Below are 20,071 nucleotides of genomic sequence, written 5' to 3' on the forward strand. Positions count from 1 at the left end.
TTTTTTTAATATTTACATTTAGAGTATGTAAATATCATGTATGTGGCTCAACAGGGCTCCCACCATTGATTCTGACCAGTCATGAACTTGCATAAAGATCGAAAAAGTATGAAAGATCCACCAAGTTCTGGGAAACAGGAGCCAGTTAGCTTTTCACTTTAATGGAAATGGTATAGTTAAACTTGTCTTTCAAGAGTCTTGTGTTTTTGTTACTCTTGGTTTTTTTTGTAAATGAAGCATGATCCTCCCAGTTTCCCATTTGCTTCCTATTTTCCCTCCCACGTTATGACTAAATGTAAGCAGACATGCAGTAACATGTTACATGTGTTTCATGCCAGAGACTCAGAAGATGGTTCCACCACGAATAAGATCATCTGGGATCCATTTTGAGCTTGTGTTTTCCATTGGAAGCACTCACTAAATCTTGGGAGTTGGTATGACAGCCATGTCACCAGCCTCCTTTGTCTTCCAGTGTTAATGTTTGGATTTTTGAGCGGATCCTCATCTGGACTGAGGTGCTGTAAATGTTAGGTCAACATACTCACAGCTGGACATATAAGGTGTCTCTGTCACTGAAAGCAGGTAATGCTAAGGTTGTCAAGGATCAGATCAAGGATGCAGACAACAGATGGAGCAAAGGAGTCGAAAATAAAATGTATACTAAGACAGAAAATGACACACTTATGGGCATTTATTGCTAATCTCATTAGATTAAAGAAGTCAACTGAGCCACTGTTCCAGGAAAAGCAAAATGTAAGCAAAATGTAATGTTTAGAACAGCCTAAAAAAGGGTTATACATCCATTCTCTATACAACGCTTTATCCTCACTAGGGTCGCGGGGGGCGCTGGAGTCTATCCCAGCTGACTCAGGCAAAGGCAGGGGACACCCTGGACAGGTCACCAGTCTGTCGCAGGGCTACATATACAGACAAACAATCACACTCACATTCACACCTACGGGCAATTTAGAATAATCAATTAACCTCAGCATATTTTTGGACTGTGGGAGGAAGCCGGAGAACCCGGAGAAAACCCACGCATGCACAGGGAGAACATGCAAACTCCAAGGGTTATACAGTCATGCTGAAATCATCTATCACTGTAGAATTTTCATCTGAAAAACTGAAAGACATTTTGTGGGGACATGTGAGACTTGTGAAATTAATTTGCTTTTAGGGCCACTGTATGGGACCTGTATCTTGTTCAGTCCAATATTTGCTTTGTTACCCAGATAGCAAACTATGGGTGAATCAATGTTGAATCTATGTTGAGACCTAACGTCGAAATTATACAGAAAGTGCAAGGTTGATAAAATGTTGAGTCAACGTTTGCTTTTCAACCATAAATCACACTTTACCCAGATAGCAAAAGATGTTAAATCAATGTTGAATTAGGGTTAAGAAGGTTGAATTGTGGTTACGGTTGAAGATTGATGGATGGATCAATGTTGATTCAACAACATTTTGTCAACATTGAAGTTTGTGTTTAAAAGATGCCATTGAATCTACATTGTATTTTGGTTTAATTAAAATGTTTGACAGGTCAATGTTTAATTAATGTTGAATCTATGTTTGCAAACATGTAATCTATGTAAGCAAACGTTGACTCAACATTTTATCAACCTTGCACTTTCTGTATAATTTCTACGTTAGGTCTCAACATAGATTCAACATTGATTCACCCATAGTTTGCTATCTGGGATTTTTACTTGTTTTTGTTTGTTTGTTTTTTATCTCCATCACCCCTGAGGAAAATACCTAACTATTGAGCTGTAAAATTTCAATTTATGTTCACCAGCGAGCATGAAATAAAATTGATGAGAGTAGTGAAATTGAACCAAAATGGTCATGTATGGGCAATACTCAAATAGTGCAGCTGTGCACTGAGCAAAATGCTAATGCCATAATGCTAACATGCTCACACTGTGAAAATGTTGTTGTGTTTATCAAATAATTTAGCAGGTAGTTTAACATGTTAACTTGCTCACATTTGCTAAATAGCACTAAACACAAAAGAGCTTTGGAAATAACAAGGAAGTCCTCCAACACTTATTTAAATATTTCACCAAAAGACACAAGTGTGAGTATCATTGGAATTTCTGAGAATTAAAGCCCTTTAAAAATCTCTGTGACCCTGAATAGTAGCATAATAGGTATATTAAGAGAAATAAAAGTCAGCAGTTAAGTTATGAATCTTAATCCTGCTGTCGTCACCCCCCTATGAAAAACTCAATAAAACGGATGTGGTGTTGTTGGTAAAGCTGTGTCTTTACTTCCTCTTAAACTGCTGCTATGGTTTACAGAACAGACTGTACAGCAAAAACACTGCTTTTATCCTGATCTCAGATGGAGAAACTGCCATCAGAGCGTCAGCATCAGATCACACCTCGCTCGTTCTCTGTTCACTAAATCATTAAAAATAGAGCCTGTGGTTTGCAAATGATAAAAAACAGCACATATTTGACTGCAGGGCATGCGCCCTGATAAAGGGGCCGTTAAAATCATCTGCTCTCTCGTTCCTTATCATAACTCTCTCTCTCTCACCACCCTCCTCAGGTTGTTTAAATTGCACACATCATTCAACTTTACAGCTTTCCACAACTCAGTGTACAACCTGAACAACGTGGGAAGCACCTGAGATAGTGCACGTAAACACTTTGGTCAAAAGCAGTGGCTTAATGGATTCTATGCCCTGTACAGTAATACACTTACATAACTGTTACATACGGCTAAGCTAACATTAAAGAGGTGCAAAGGGCAAGACACAACGGCCATAAAAGCTCTGTAAAATTAAAATGCAGTCCAATTTTAAATGATGCATACACATGATTTTTATGTCTATGAAAACTAGAGATTTTTAAAAGCTGGGAATCAAAGCATCTACAAAACCCATCTACACAAAAGAAGTTGAGGGCCGGTCCATTCGTTTGGACTTATGTAGTGGCTTGTGTGTTGTTGTGCGTTTCTTTCGATCCACAAATCAACATCACAAGCTTTTCTTACTGGTCAAACTGTAAGACTTGAGTATAGTTTTCTGATGCTTCTCACAGAGAGGGACAGTGGAGATGGGTTTATCTTTTGTAAGATGAAATTAAAAAAAAAAAAAAAAGCTTCTTTTCATGCTCCTGTCTCTCTTGTCTTTGTTGAATGCTGCAGGGGTCAATATTTTGACTCATTTTGCTCTTACTATACTGTCCTCACCTTTGTCTTCCTAAGATTGCAGTCATAAACTGCTTGTATTTCTTATGTTATCCGTCAGTAGATTAGATTCAGTAGCAACGCTTTGTCCATTTTTGTGCTGTGTGAATGTTATAAGAAGGAGCTTAGGTTGGGTGGTGAGTGTATATAGCCACGCAAATTACACCATGACTGAGGCAACAGAAGCACATGACTGATTTTTGCACTTTCAATTTGCACATTTAGTAAAGAACTGACTCATGTTGTATATAAAAATAATAGCTAAAAAGCTTTCATGTTTCATTCACACAAACAGTGCATTTCATGACATTGGTTTACCGACGATTTTAACCTAATATCGGATGTTTGCATTCAAATCAGGGAAACTTTGCATTTTAGGTCCATGCAAAGGAAAATTTAGAGACATATTTCTAAACACATTAAATTGTATTCATTAAAAAAAGAAGTCCATCATGATTCGATGATGTACTGGAGTCATACTATGCATGATCCCCCATTTTAACATCATAATACTAAAAAAAACATTAGAATCAATGGTTCCACAGTTTGATTGTGAGCCATGCTTATATCCAGCATATGCAGCTTCCCTGGATACGAGAATTTGCAGAAAAGCCTACATTTCAATTTCCCAAGAATAATGAAGAAAAGGCGGATTTTGTATGTATGGCTGAAGATGACCACCAACATTTGCTTCGGCAGGAAACATTTTCCACTGGAGAGAAGTGGAATTCACAGATGTAACATGCAACATCTGGTGTCATATCAGCAGTTCATGACAACCACTGAGAGTGAGTTGCTTTGTGTGCTTATGACAGCAGGTAACTTAGTACACAGCCAGAAAATGAGGAAAATATTCCATGTTACGGCCTTTTTAAAATTAAGAAATTAAGGCTCAAACAAACAAAGAGACCGGCAACATACACATAACAAAAATATAAATGCAACACTTTTGTTTTTGCTCCCATTTTTTATGAGATGAACTGTGAGGTGGGATGAATTATCTCAGCAAAGGAGAAGTGCTCACTATCACAGATTTAGACAGATTTGTGAACAATATTTGAGAGAAATGGTGACATTGTGTATGTGGAAAAAGTTTTAGATCTTTGAAGTTCATCTCATAAAAAATGGCAGCAAAAACAAAAGTGTTGCATTTATATTTTTGTTGAGTGTATAAACTGGACACAGACATGGCCAGTGAGTTGGCAAAGAGAAAGAAAGCACTTTAATTCTGAATAATTCAACTAATCGGGGTAAAAATAATGGTGAAAGGAAAAGTACTGTAGCTGCTGGCCAAAAGAAACAAAAGAGGGGTGGTGAACGAGGCTAACCCAGCAATGGGTCCTCTGACCAGTCACCATCCCTAACTAAACTGCCTAACCAAAAAATAACTGCTATGAAAGGAAAACAGCAAAAATAGGACTACCAGCAACTACAGCCAAACTAAAACAACAAATATGTACATGTACATGTTTAACCAGTGACATAAGACTAAATCATCACCTCCACCTTTTTGAAGGAGAATATTTCTAAACTTGTATCGTATTTTGTCCTTGAGCTTGAAGTAGTGAATGACTTGAGATGGCTGAATTCATTAGGCATCTTGTTTTATAAATAATAAAAAATGCATTCATTGGGTATTTTCAAGTTCAAAAGTATGCCATGCATTTTGTAGGAACCACACAAGTTATGCAAAACAGCCAGTTATTTTGTGAAATTTTATGGGTTTTTTTTACTTTAGATGGGTCCCAAATTGAATGGGAGATATTTTTTTTCACTCGTGTGGATACTTTCTTATTACTGTCGTCAGTTTTTTAACGGCATAAACTGATGAAAAGATAACATACAGAACGCAATAATGTGCTACAAAGTCATACTACATGTTTTACCTGACAGCAGCTGTATAAAATGGTGAGACTTATGGGAAAAGGGTTCATGTACAATCAGAAAGACCAGGTTCAAACTAGAATCAGGGTTACAAGCGTTGCTCAAAGGCACGAAGGACAGCAAATGTTGGTCATTTAACTCCCCTATGATTATTTTGCAACAAGTCTGAATTTGAACCAGCAACTCTGGTCACTGCTGCTGTAAATAAGTTTTCTTGTGGGAAAGGAAACACGAAGGAGACGCAGGGGAGGGACAGTCATTTGGGATCAAAACAGGAGTGTTGAAAGCAGAGAGCGATGTGTTTGTTTACACATACTGTCTTCATTTCTTTAGGTGCTAAAGCATCTCTATTGTGTGTAAAACAGAAGTAGTTTAATTCAAGTCAGTTACAGCCAGTTTTACGTAGAAACCATAATATATGTCACTTTTAAACTAACAGGTTTTCTATGAGCAAGCACCTGATGTTAGTGAGAAAGAAAACGTTCACTCTAACAAGTAGAAACTTCCAACTCAAGAGGACATCCAATTGATGCTTAGCTTGACATCTATGAGAAATCTGAGTTGAAAAATGTGCTTAAGCTTACAGACATACACATCGTTTACTTCTAAAAAAAAAAACAGAGCACAATACACAGAAAACACAAAGCTGAGATGGCATTGTTCAGAATGTAAACAGTAAATCAGTCACTGTATCCTTAAACAGTTGGCTTTTGGACAGTCCTGTTTATTTCCGTATTCTATGGTGAATGTGTTTCCCACCAGAACATTACAAGTTACAAAAACTTGTCGAATTAGCCTGCTGACTTAAAATCAGAGTGTACTGCTCATGGAGAGGAGACATAGACCGAAGGAGGAACTGATATTACAGTCAGACAGTCAGATTCCAGATCAGATGAGACATTTATCCAGAACTCTAACCACAATAATTTTCCTTGATTAGCTCATAAAGAGTCGTCACTCCACAAGACAGACTGTGGGATACTATGAAGTCTCTCTGGTCTTAAAATGAACACATTTTATGAGGGAAACTAGGTTTTATAAACTGTTTATGTAATCTGTAGTGAATGGATTGTGCTAATGACAGTGGCATTGTTAACTTGATCTAGGCAGTTCAGCAGCAGTCAGGAGTTGAATCGGGTCACTACTGCTTGATGTATAACCCCACATGTTATCTCATGGTGACAAATAGTTAACATTTAATAGTTTTAAATATGACTTTATTGATGTATTTGAAGTCAGTGGTTTTAGACAGACGTTTTAGACCTTTAACTCTGAATCATTCAATGGAAAAAAATAATAATAAGAGTAAATCTCTTGTCATTCTTCTGCTTTTCTCAAACCTCTAAACTTGACCTGGGTCCATGTTTGTCTCTTCATCTAAATCTTATTGACAGTGACAACAGCTCTGTTTATATGGAAGCTCTTTCCTCAATTAGCCTTTGTTTACTTACCCATAAAGCCTGACGTCAGAACCCAGGAAAGACCTTCCTCCCGAGGGACGCCCATAAGACGATGAACTGTGAGAAGGGAATATGACAGAAAACCTACAGAGAGATAGTTTCAGTGTTCATGCTGTCGGATGTTCTGAACGAACTATAGCACAAATAATAACAGAAAATAGAGCAAAATTGAGGCCTGTGAGACACGGTAGCTGTTAGCGAGCCCAAGAAGTGCTGCTGTACAGTGATAGTGAAAACAGATTTATTGTCAAACAGAGAAAGAGAATCAAGCATCTTTCTTGGTAACAATTTATTTTTGCAGTTTTGAGCAGCATAAACACTGAATAAATGGTTTCTAACACACTAGAATGCTGCTGTTCACAGTTGGACATTTGTCAACAAATGCTCCTACAAGCATATACACACGTGGACAAAATTGTTGGTACCCCTCAGTTAAAGAAGGAAAAACCCACAATTCTCACTGAAATCACTTGAAACTCACAAAAGTAACAATAAATAAAAATTTATTGAAAATTAAATAATCAAAAACAGCCATTACTTTTGAATTGTTGATTAACATAATTATTTAAAAAAACAAACTAATGAAATAGGGCTGGACAAAAATGATGGTACCTCTATAAAAGATTGAAAACTATTTGACCAGAGTGACATGATTAACTCAGGTGTGTCATTTAATTGACATCACAGGTGTTTCCAAACTCATAATCAGTCAGTCTGCCTATTTAAAGGGAGACAAGTAGTCACCCTGCTGTTTGGTGAAAAGGTGTGTACCACACTGAACATGGACAACAGAAAGCGAAGGAGAGAATTGTCCCAGGACATCCGAAAAAAAATTATAGACAAACATCTTAAAGGTAAAGGCTATAAGACCATCTCTAAACAGCTTGAAGTTCCTGTGACAACAGTGGCTCATATTATTCAGAAGTTCAAGACCCACGGGACAGTAGCCAACCTCCCTGGACGTGGCCGCAAGAGGAAAATTGATGACAAATTGAAGAGACGGATCGTTGGAATTGTATCCAAAGAGCCCAGAGCAACCTCCAAAGAAATTAAAGGTGAACTCCAAGGCCAAGGTACATCAGTGTCAGATCGCACCATTCGTCGTTGTTTGAGCCAAAGTGGACTTCATGGGAGACGACCAAGGAGGACACCACTGCTGAAAAAAACTCATAAAAAAGCGAGACTGGAATTTGCAAAAATGCATGTTGACAAGCCACAAAGCTTCTGGGAGAATGTCCTTTGGACAGATGAGACCAAACTGGAGCTTTTTGGTAAGGCACATCAACTCTATGTTCATAGACTCAAAAACCAAGCGTACGAAGAAAAGAACACTGTCCCTACGGTGAAACATGGAGGAGGCTCAGTAATGTTTTGGGGCTGCTTTGCTGCATCTGGCACAGGGTGTCTTGAAAGTGTGCAAGGTACGATGAAATCTGAAGACTATCAAGGCATTCTGGAGAGAAATGTGCTGCCTAGTGTCAGAAAGCTTGGTCTCAGTCGCAGGTCATGGGTCTTCCAACAGGACAACGATCCAAAACACACAGCCAAAAACACCCAAGAATGGCTGAGAGAAAAGCGTTGGACTATTCTAAAGTGGCCTTCTATGAGCCCAGATCTGAATCCCATTGAACATACGTGGAAGGAGCTGAAACATGCCATTTGGAGAAGACACCCATCAAACCTGAGACAACTGGAGCTGTTTGCTCATGAGGAGTGGGCCAAAATACCTGTTGACAGCTGCAGAACGCTCATTGACAAATACAGAAATCGTTTAATGGCAGTGATTGCCTCAAAAGGTTGTGCAACAAAATATTAAGTTATGGGTACCATCATTTTTGTCCAGCCCTATTTCATTAGTTTGTTTTTTTTAAATAATTATGTTAATCAACAATTCAAAAGTGATGGTTGATTTTGATTATTTAATTTTCAATAAATTTTTATTTATTGTTACTTTTGTGAGTTTCAAGTGATTTCAGTGAGAATTGTGGGTTTTTCCTTCTTTAACTGAGGGGTACCAACAATTTTGTCCACGTGTGTAGTTTTCTGATTGTTGTTATTCTACAGCGAATATTCATGTAGCACACATAATGTGAAAGCCAATTAGAACAAGACAGGCTCAATTTGCCTTTGTGTTCACAAAAATAGGCATGTGAAGGTCAGAAATTAAGTTTGTCTCCTCTTGTTGAAAATCAATCATCAAACTGTAAAAAACAGGACTGTGGTTCATTGAATGCGTCATCCATGGTCCAAAACAATCCATTTCTTCTTCCTTAAAGGAAGAGGTAAAAAAGTCCTTGAAAACCACTAAAGAAAGCATAAATAATCTGGAATCTTGAGTCAAAGACAAGTTTATATTTTTATCCTTGTTATATTCCAGGAAAGTCTGCCATGAGTGTCATCTCAGCAAAACTTTGATGGAAATGTCTAATGCTTCTAAATCAATTCAGCATGTTTCTGTCTTTGTACCACAATGAGCCTTGAAGATTAGATGACACTGTTTACTAAGAAAAACATCACTTCAGTCATAAATTTTCTGTGATTCACGATCAGTACGGATTTGATAGGAACTGGAGAGAAATCCTGTTTTGTCCCAACACTGGATGATCTCAGATGAAGAGCTCAATGAATGGAAAACCTTTAACAAAGAGTTTAAAAAATCTCAAAAACTAGGATTCTGTTTGTTGTTTTAGTCTTGATGCTAGGTTAACATGCAGACATTCATTCTTGTGCACAATTATACTTTTAGTCAGCAGAATATCATGTTAGTTTAACAGTTATGGGGACATATATAATAAATTTTTTTCAGAGGATTTGCTTTGAGATTTACCTGAGATGAATGAATGTGACTCGGTGCTGATCCCTTTAACCATCTTATCCATTGATGATAAAGTATTTCTATTTCCACCCACACATTTGAAAGTGATCCCTGTGTTTTGCAGTGCTCTCCATCAGCTCTTGTTGACCGCAGGAAGGGCAGCCGAACAATGACCCCCGATGTCTCAACCAACCACAGGCCGCCTTCCTTCCCTGCAGGGAGCTACACCTCACTGTAACAGATCAAATGTCTCCAAACAAGGAACCTTTCATGGCAGCGCAACAACAAGTCTTAGCCAGGACGAATCACATCACACTCACCATAACATTTACATCCTGGACATTTAGCTGACACCTTTATTGACTGCGAGCAGGAATACGTGTCCTCAGAAATGATGAGGAGAATGAAGAGTGAACAAAAGGATGGATTTTTTATAGTCTTAGAAAAAAAAGACAGCATGGAAGAAAACATTACATGAGATGTTTTCTGTCTGGAAAAAAGGTCAATCCATAGTTAACCAAAACAATGTGAGGCAACATCAGTTGTATGTCACATTTTCATACACAGAGTTTAATCCAAAGGGTTTTGCATAAGATATGGAGACTAAAACAAAAGAAAAATTATTTAAATGGAAGACATAAAGAAAGGCAAAGAAAGGAAAACTTTAGATGAACAATGGTGGAAGAAGCATTCAGGTCAATTACTAAAGCAGCAACAGTAACATTTGGCTGTAAATGTACAAAATGCAATATATGTCTATTAAAAGTAACAGTAATGCATTTACATATATATGTCGTAGTTTAAGAATGTAGTTGGATGAGTCTATTTTTCTGTTCAAGCATTATATTTTAGCAAGTTAGCATTTGAATAAATCTACAATTTCTTGTCAATATTACTGCATAAGAAATAGACAAACACAATTTACAGTGCAAATCCAAAAATGAACAAAGAACTACACAGTGCAGGATTTCACATATTAGCATCAGTGGTGGAGTAAATACTGAAATCTTTCACTTACATAAATGTGCTAATAAAACACTTATATATCTATATAGTCAGGTTTGAGTTCTACACTGAAAATGTTCCTTAAGTAACGGAAGGTAAGTATGATCAGGCAAACGTACTGAAAGTTAAATATGAAAGTACTCAACATAGAATTAAAATCACTGTGATTGTTTGACAGTATATCATTAAGTTGATATTGCAGATGAATTCTTGTATAAGCATTGTTTTGTTGTAGTTTCTTTAGGTGGAGCTAATATTGAACTACATTGCGAGTGAAACAATTCTTTTTCATTTTGAACTATTCTGCTGATTATTTTCTCAATCAATTGATTACTTGGTTTGTAAAAATTCTGATTATGATGACAAATGTAATCGTAGTTGTTTCAAAATGAGAAGTGCTCCCAAGTTTGTTTTGGTAAACCAACATTCAAACCTCAGAGTTCTTTACAGTGATTTGAAAGAAAATCCCATTTGGTAATTTGGATATGTTGTATTTGCATGTAAAATATCTAATTGGGATTATTAAAATAGGTGCAATTTGTTGGCTAATCATTTCAGCTTTTCTTGTATATACTGTACCAAAATGAGAACATTTTAGAAGCCTTTCATGTTTTGTTTGCAAAAGTCTTCATCAAATGAAACTGCAGTGTTTTCTGCCTCATTGTTAAAAGGCTTTTATTTGATCAGTAATTACAGTTGTGACTAGGGTGAAGCAAAAATGTCTGTTTCTGATGGAGTTTAAGAGATGTCTGATGGAACGGTGATGGAACGAGTGCCTCTTATCTTTACTGTAATTTATTCATTTAGACCATTTGGCTACTGCTGCCTGAATTTAAGGATGAAAGTTTCAACCATAAAAAATCTAAAAATTCTCGTCCTCAAAGGGTTAAATAACTAATGCCAAGGCTCTGTGGCTTTTTAATCTGTGTTTGGCTGCTATTTATAGGACTCTGTCCATAAAAATCTATCCAGTCAACAGGTTTGGCATGACCTTTATCAAATAAAGCATCTGCATTCGTGTGTTGTCTTTCCTAAATAAATGTTGAAATGATTTCTACTGAGGAACTAGTTTCAAATTCTAGATTTATAGACCACTGTATTTATCTTCTCTTTAGTTTCCATTACTGTGGATCTTGTGGTTGCTATTACAACACTAAACAGCAAAGTAGAAAATGGAAACCACCGAGACAAATAGTTGTTTCAGTTGGGTAAGAAGTTGTTCTTCTTTCCTTTTTTTTTTTTAAAGTAATTGCTTTTCTTTCTGTAACACTTGTGTATTTGAGTTTGTTTTTGGTTTATTTTCAGTTTTGTTTTCGGAGCTATTTCAGTTTCAGCTTTTATATGTTTTCTTTCTCTATACTCTGTTGATTGCTTTTATCACAGTTGCTTTATCTGAGCAAAGGAGACAAAGTTTAATAAATTCACACACACAGTCTGAATTTTTCACGTTTTGTCTTTATTATATCAACTGAATAATATAATTGCATGAACAAATCATGCACACTGACTGCATTTGCTTCACTGTAAACTTAGTCCATAACACTTCAACTTTACTTAAGGTTGATAATAAAAGAAATCAATTAATCATGACTGTCCAGAACAGAAGCTGGGATTTTTCCTGCTCTGTTCAGACACATACCGCTTGCAATAATAATATGAGGACTTCTTTCAGTTAATAATCTTCTCTCAGATGGTACAACAAGAACATGATGTGTAAAAACAAACCTCCTTTCTTTATCAGGAGAGGCCTACTTGATTTCACAGTGTAAATTTGATTAAATGCTTCGCTGAGTGTCTCAGCTGCTGTGTAGTATCATAAGATTTGACAGTTTACTCTGAGGGGATTAGAAACACTGTGTGGCTAATAGTGTTTATCTAAAAGCCTCCCTATCAAGACGCGCAGGAACGAAAATCTGCACGTCTGTTGGAGTCAGCTGAAAATCAGAAACTATAAACTGTAAACACTGTGAAACTGTGTAATGTTTAGCAGCAGAAAGGAAACTGTAAATGAGGTCCTCCTTCTTCTGTACATTATTCAGTATATCTGACGCCCAGCTCGGCCACACCCCCATTTTGCTGCTTTAAGAGTATTTACATCTCACTTGTTTTGCTTTCGTGGGACAAAATGTTCTTCTGGCCCTGGAAAGCAAGACGACTGGGCAACACGCTCAAGTCAAAATGTACTCGTCTCATCAGCTTACCCCCACCATTGTTTTCCTGCTCTGCAGCTCTCACAGAGCTACACTATGTGCTAATCTTGTGCTCATTCCAAGAAAAATGCATTCCTGAGCACTGCTTTCATGTTTGTCACATTATGGAGGAGAAAGTTTCTCCCTGCAGACCTGGCAGGCAGCCAGCTTTCCCAGCCAAACAACCCAGCCACGTGCACAGGACTTGAAGTGAAGTAACTTACATGCCTGCACATATGCATGCGCAGAAGAAAGACATTTGCACTATTTGGATCGGCTGACAAGTTTCACGTTTGGATCATCAATGCCACTGAGCAGTGCACTAAATTTAGCCCTAAGTTTCTAACTTTACTTACTTTATTTATAATCTGAATCTGAATTCATATGTATATACCTGACCAGGGAAAATGTAAATGTATTGGAATAAAAATTCATTGATACAAAGTTTAAAAGAGTGCAACTATTCACATGTCCAAGTTTTAACATGACAAGGTTTTCACAGGACATCAACTTCCTGCTGTAGTGATGCCACAATTTCTGCATTATACTGCATTAGGACCATTATCTAATGCATCATGCAATATTTTCATTATTTTATGTTATCTAGTTAGAGCCACAAGTACACAAAAATATTAAATTATTTGTGTTACATTCACTGTATAATTGTAAATTGAGGTCTGTGTTTAAATAAATTCATTCTGTCCTTTCACAAATGGACCAGCTGGTTCTTCTAACAAGAGGAGCAGTAATTCCCTCTCATAAACACTGTGTAGAGTCTAAATTAAACTGTTCTCACTTACAGATGGCTAAGACATGATACCTGCACCAAATGTCACTGTTGTTGTATCCGATTGGAGCGTCTGAGATCATCACCTTTTGTTGATTATCTGATCAAACCCAGCTGCACCTGGTGGTGATGTCACGTCAAGATAGTGAAGATGGATTTATTTGTTAAATTCATCACAACGGGCATTTTGGGCTCTGTGTGGAGCCTCTATTGTCCTGAGGAAGATTCACAAACAAAGAGCGTCGCAGAGCGCTGAAACAAAGAGAGACAGATCATAAGGGCCACAAAGCAACAAGTAGATTTCATTGAATTCTGGGTTGTGACCGGAGGCGGGGCGCACATAAACAAAGCTGCTCTCATTGCACGCTGTTTGAGGATGTTGTTTGCTTTTGTGCAGTATTTTTCCCCTTGCAGAATATTTCGGGGGGCAGCGTGGCGGGCAATGCTCTGCTGTCTGCTCTGTGACCCCTCTGAAGTTACACTGGCTTCCGTGAAGCCTTGGAAAGGGGAGGGGGGCTGCAAGCTGATCCTCTCCTCTCCTCGGTCTCAACAAGGTGTTGTTCTGAACCAGCACTGACGTCATGACGTCATGTCGCCTATGTTCAAGCAAGACAAAGAGGCATGTGGGAGTCTTTGGTCAGATCCTCAGCAGGAATTCGAATCTTTTAAGAAGATTTGTTATTAGTTTTTAACAGCATGGTATAAAATATGAAAATACAAAATACAAATACCCCATACAGGAGATGGATCACTTTGCAATTGATGTGTGTTTTCTGGTAAAATGTCTCTGATAATTGAACTTAGGGAAAATGAACTCCAGTGCCATTAAGTGCTCCTGTCAGCCCATATTTGTTTGTAAAGCACATATAAGCGTCACACTACTATGCAATTTTTACCAAAATCCAGCATTTTGGAAACTACCAGTGTCAGGATTGTTACTCAAATAAAGTATTCACTGGTTACTTTAGAGAAACAAAAATAACAGCACTTTCATTGTTTATTCCATGTAGAAAGTCATTTTTTGCATTACCTCTCTGTTGCTCCACAACATTGCCTGAGATGTATTTTATGTAATTGCCTTTTAAAGGCAGAATCAGCTAAACTAATATAGATTTTGTCAAATGTAATAATCATCACCTCACTCTGCCAGCTGGGAGACAAACAGTGTGGTTTAGACTGAGCCACTGTCATGGAAACAGTGGGAGTGAGAAGAAAAATGTGGCACAGGCAAGCTATCTAAAGATGTCCTAAATATCAACAATCTTTCTCCAGACTCTCAGAATCCACCTTAGTAAATGGTCTGTATTTATATAGCACTTTACTATACCTGAAAGATACCTAAAGCGCTTTACACGATACATCCCATTCACCCATTGATGGCAGAAATTGCCATGCAAGGCACTAACCACAACCCACCAGGAGCAGTTAAGGGTTTGGTGTCTTACTCAGGGACACCTTGACATGTACACTCCAGGCCAAGGATCGACTGGCAACCCTCCAGTTGCAAGACGGCTACTCTACCCACTGAGCCATGCCACCCCAGCTCTACCCCTAAACAGTGAAACATTAAACCTTATAAATACTCACATATGAGCACAAATCCCTCCACTAATCAGGATCTACAATGTGTTTCTTTTGTGCTCTTTAATAAAGTTTTAGCATAAAACCAACAGCAAAGCTGAAGAAAATCAGCCCAGAGACACCTCACAGAAAACTTTAAGGAGAACAAGGCTGACACGAGCTTTGAGCTTTACGGCCTCAAAATGAAAGTAGTTTCTGTAACTGATTAGTAACTCTAATGTGATCACTGAATTTAGATACATTCCTGTGTGACAGATGGATGTATTATGATGACACAAATGTGTAACTTTGTGAATACCTTCAACACCGATTGTTCTTTTGTCAACATTGTACAGGTAAATTACAGTTTATTGACACTTAGATCTTGTTTTTTTTTTTTAATGGGTTTGACACCATAGTCGATACAAATTAATTGCTGAGTTTAGGTAATGAGGCAATTTCTGTAAGAAGACAGATTTTAAACATGTTTCCAAGTAATCTAAATTAATTTAGAAAGAAAAACTAATGGTGAATTGAATGTCCAAGCTGTATTCTGTAATCATCCTGCACAGTTAAAGTTGCGTAAAGTTTTCTTGTGTAAAAAGGGAATATTTCTATGTATTCATTTCCAGTTCTACCTCCAAATAATCAAATTCTTGTTTCCAACCTGTGTATATGATAGAAATGAAGACTAAAACTATGAATAAGAGCCAGATTGCAATTAACTATAGTTCTCCTTTATATTTTCCTCTGTAGGAGTTTCTACAAAACAAAACTTTCTTTGTGTAACATTTCAGATGACATCTTCCTGCAGATCATAAGAATTAATTCTGTCTTTTGCCAACACTGTTTGGGTGCCTATTTGCGGTTCACTGGCTTGTTAACTTTTAACTTTGTTTTCATAACCTTGCATATTATTAGCCACACGAGGAAAACCTCGGACGTGCAGAAACAAGGCAGACACAGCAGTGCACTTTTTGGCTCTAAAGACAAAACATACTGTATTTCTCCATGGACGAACTCAAACACCCGACAAACCGCCTGCAGTCCTCTCTAACTTCACACGTAGCAAAGCCTTATGATGATTTCCAAAACAACCTGGTGATGTGTCCTCCTATTTAGACGCCCCAGAGCCGGAGGAAAAGCAAGTCTGGCTTGTTTTGGTTTGTCTGCCACAGTTCTCTCCAGTCCTGTTGTGATCTGTTTGGAATGTAGGTCGATAGTGTTTTTAAATGTAGGAAGGGAAAGAAAATCAGGGAATTCCTCCTGGCAACCTTAAAGAGAGTTCTTTGCTCAGACGAGACCCGATTAGGTGCTTTTAGGATTCACATTTATCTGCAGAAGAAACAGGTAACAACCAAATGTGTCCTGATAAGACAGAATGATGCTACTTGAACACATGAGAGAGACAAAGAATTCTTCAGTTAGACAAGTCTGGAACAAGGAGACCTGAAATAGGAAGTTTGCTATCAGGAGTCCTTGGTCTGCTGACTGTTTTCCAACCACAGGATCACAAAACAGTCGAAATTACTGATATTGTAAAGTGGGTTACAGACATGATTTTGAAGAGGAATGAAAACAAGAAGTACGATAATTAATAATAAATGATAAGTAAAGGACAATTTCTATAAGATTTGAATTTTTTCCTTTTTTTCTGCTTCTTTTCTGTTTTTTTAATTTTACAAAATGCTGAGACTTTACAAGGCTCCTGTCCACCCTGTTGTATTACTACATGTAAATAAGTGAGTTACACATTGTTGTTTCATTGTGCACTTAAAGTGCTACCGTTTTTCAGCATCAAGCATCTTCAGATGTAGTAGAAGTCATGCTTGGCTTTACAATCATGACACATGGAGTCTTAGCTGGCAGACTTATGGCACAGTACTGTCTGTATTAGTTTTTAGTCACAATTTTCAAGAAGTAACTGTGATTACTTTTGTATTTATTGGTTAGGTTAGTAGCTCTGACTAAGTGGCCATTCATCATGTCCTAATACCTTCAAAGGCAACATCAGGGATGATGTAGTACACTGTCAGCTTTAGCCAGGCTGTAGAGTCAGCAAAAGACATTTCCTAAAAAGTGATGACTGCCGATAATGACAGCTGACAGAACGAATTGTGTTTCCTTAAATGGGCAAAATTTCACTTCCTCAAGGTTCAGGATGGATATGATAGGTCACACAGCATTTTTTAAACATACAAGAAGATGGTTTTGGAAAGTTTTTCAGCAGGTGAAGCTGGGAAACCACTTGACCCCTCATAAAGAGGAACATCGTTTGACGTCTTTGGGATTACCACACTACACATTCTGTCACAGAAACTTCCCTGTGAAATCTGCTGCTAATATGTGCGTCTTTGATAGCATCAGTAATGCCACATCAGCACATGTAGGTTTTAAACATCCATCCAGGCATTATCTATACACCATTTAATCCTCATTAGGGTCACAGGGGGCTGGAGTCTATCCCAGCTGACTTAGGGTGAAGGCAGGGGACACCCTGGACAGATCACCAGTCTATCACAGGACTACGCATAGAGACAAACAATCACACTCACATTCACACCTATGGGCAGTTTAGAATTATTAGTTAACCTCAGCATGTTTTTGGTCTGTGGAAGGAAGCCAGAGAACCCACACATGCACAAGGAGAACATGCAAACTCCATGCAGAAAGATCCCAGGCACAGTCTAGGACGTGAACCGGTGATATTCTAGTTGCAAGGCGGCAGCGCTACACACTGGTTCACTGAGCAGCCCTAATAATTATGCATTATTATTCATCTTGCTTCATCAGGAACTTATTTTTATGGCTGCTGTCCTGTCACTTTGAAAAACATTTGACCTTTAAGGTGCTAGTCCTGTACAGCGTGTCCCACACACTCTGAAAGTCAGTACCTTGTTATCAAGTGTTGAACCTGCTCAGCTTAAACATGCTCTTCAATTAAAGTAGATACAGTTTGGATCCTGGCAGCCATTGGCCCGTGTAGGTCAGGTAAGTTAATATGTGCACGTGAGATTGGTTGGTTTGGTGGCGCTGAGCAGCCCTGACACTTTCTGATGATTCAGATATTTGGTATGTGTGACTGATAGCGTGATCAGCTGAAACGTTCAGCAGCCAGTCGAAAATGTCAGAACAACAAATGCAGCAGATCATAATGACACACACACATAAAAATACAAGTTGTGTATAACAGCAGCAGGTACTAAATGGGAATGTACAGGTAGAAAATATATATTTACATAGTCACGTTATGACACACGAGATGTGCAATTGACGCCTCATATACAATTACTGTGTGTGAGTGCATAGACAAACCACTGTTTACTGTCTCACCCAGTCACAGCTTCCTGTTTGCAGGACATGATTCCTGTGAACAAGCTCTTTAGAGAAACATCATCCTGACAACAAGTTAATCTGCATTCTCCAACTACTAATTTTCACCTAAGTCTGCTCCACTCTGTGATACAACATCATAACAATCAGTTTGAGGAGATTTGCAACTCTGCCATCTTCACCTCTATGTGACGACTGTAAGCAAATTAAAGGAGCAATCCCAAATTAGAGAGCTATGCCTCTTTGCTGCTCTGTTTATCGCCAGACCTCAAGATCTGCTTTATTTTTGCACATCCATCGTAGAAGTACAGCATGAAACAGGTGTGTTTAAATGACTTAAAATACAAACTAGTCATTTTGAGTTTACACTGGAGAGTACTGTATAGAGTAAAAGTATGTCATACTGCTGTCCACATACTTCTGTGTACTCTGGGGACGTTTTTCAGAGTTTGAGCTCAGCCCTTTGGTGCCAGTTGTGGAATGTAAATCTTAATGCCAAGGCACACAGTTGTATTTTATTGTGCTTCAAACTCTCACACACAATGGTTTTTCTATTGTTGTGTGGAAGGATTTGACAGATATTTATGGATCCTAAACAAAAAAAGCATGAACTCTCTAACGTACTTGTGGCTGAAGGAGGGCCCACATACTTTGGAATAAAATGGATTATTTAAACAAGTAACTCCTCCTGAGATGCTGTCAAATTTTTAAAATGAACAGAGGTGATGCAGAGTATTGGATGCTAAACCAAATGTTTGGTTTTTTTTCATCCAAGGATTTACTTTTTGGACACTTTGTGGTTTATTGCCTCACCTGATGGCACTTTCACAGAACACATACTGTTGACAGACATGTTTCCTGAAACCACATGAAACCCCAAACAGACTGTCTTGCTCATTTCAATTAAGTCCAACCTTGACTGATGCAATAATATTCCTCCGGCGAGTCGCTCCCAAAACACCCACACACATCCATTTGTTTTCTTCCAACTTGTGCCATGCAACCATCTTGTACTGAAAAATCCCTGCTTCCCAGAAATCCAAAATGTAATTTGTCACCGTGAATGCACTGGTTCCAACTTGTCTGAAACATTTTGTGAAGGAAAATCTTTGTCTCCATTTGACTCATGTGATTATGTTAACCTAATTTGGCACCGAACAAAGACTTCAGAGGAAATGATCACCGGCGGTCAAAGGGCATTTTGTCAAGTGGAGGGTTTCAGACAGGAACAGCATGTATGGACTTCTCAGAACAGAAAATTGACCAAATTATCCTTCAAACTTTACCACATTTAATTTCAATGAAAGAAAAACACGTGTTTAGATTTTAAGAACAATGGCCGCATTAATCCACACTTTACAATTTGCTCTTCACTTTAGAAAAAGAACGGCCTCATTGTTGGCCTCTAGCTGTTTTCTGTGTGAGAAAACAGAAGATCCCTGGTTCTGAATGAAGATTTTCTATTGAGTTGAAATCCAAGTTTTGGCTCAAATGCGATCTTTAATTTAATGAAGTCATAAAAACAGATATCTGCTGTGTACACACACTTTAAATCTGGGTCACAAAATACCCAAAGGCACGACTGGAGGTATTCAGGTTACAATGTGTTGATCTGCTTCCAAAATAGGAAATCAACACTCTTACAAATGTGACTTGTAACTGACATGTTAAAAGTCTTGTGACAATTTTACCGACTGGATCCTCTGTAGTTAAATTATGACAATAAGTGTGTATGTAATGTGACTTAATGATCCACATGTGAAATTGCTGCTATTGCGGCTGCACCTAACAGGATAAAACAAAGAAAGAAAACCCCACAAACTACAACAGATAGCAGAAT

Source organism: Acanthochromis polyacanthus, chromosome 4 (genome assembly GCF_021347895.1).
Source record: "Acanthochromis polyacanthus isolate Apoly-LR-REF ecotype Palm Island chromosome 4, KAUST_Apoly_ChrSc, whole genome shotgun sequence".
NCBI classification, from domain to species: domain Eukaryota; kingdom Metazoa; phylum Chordata; class Actinopteri; family Pomacentridae; genus Acanthochromis; species Acanthochromis polyacanthus.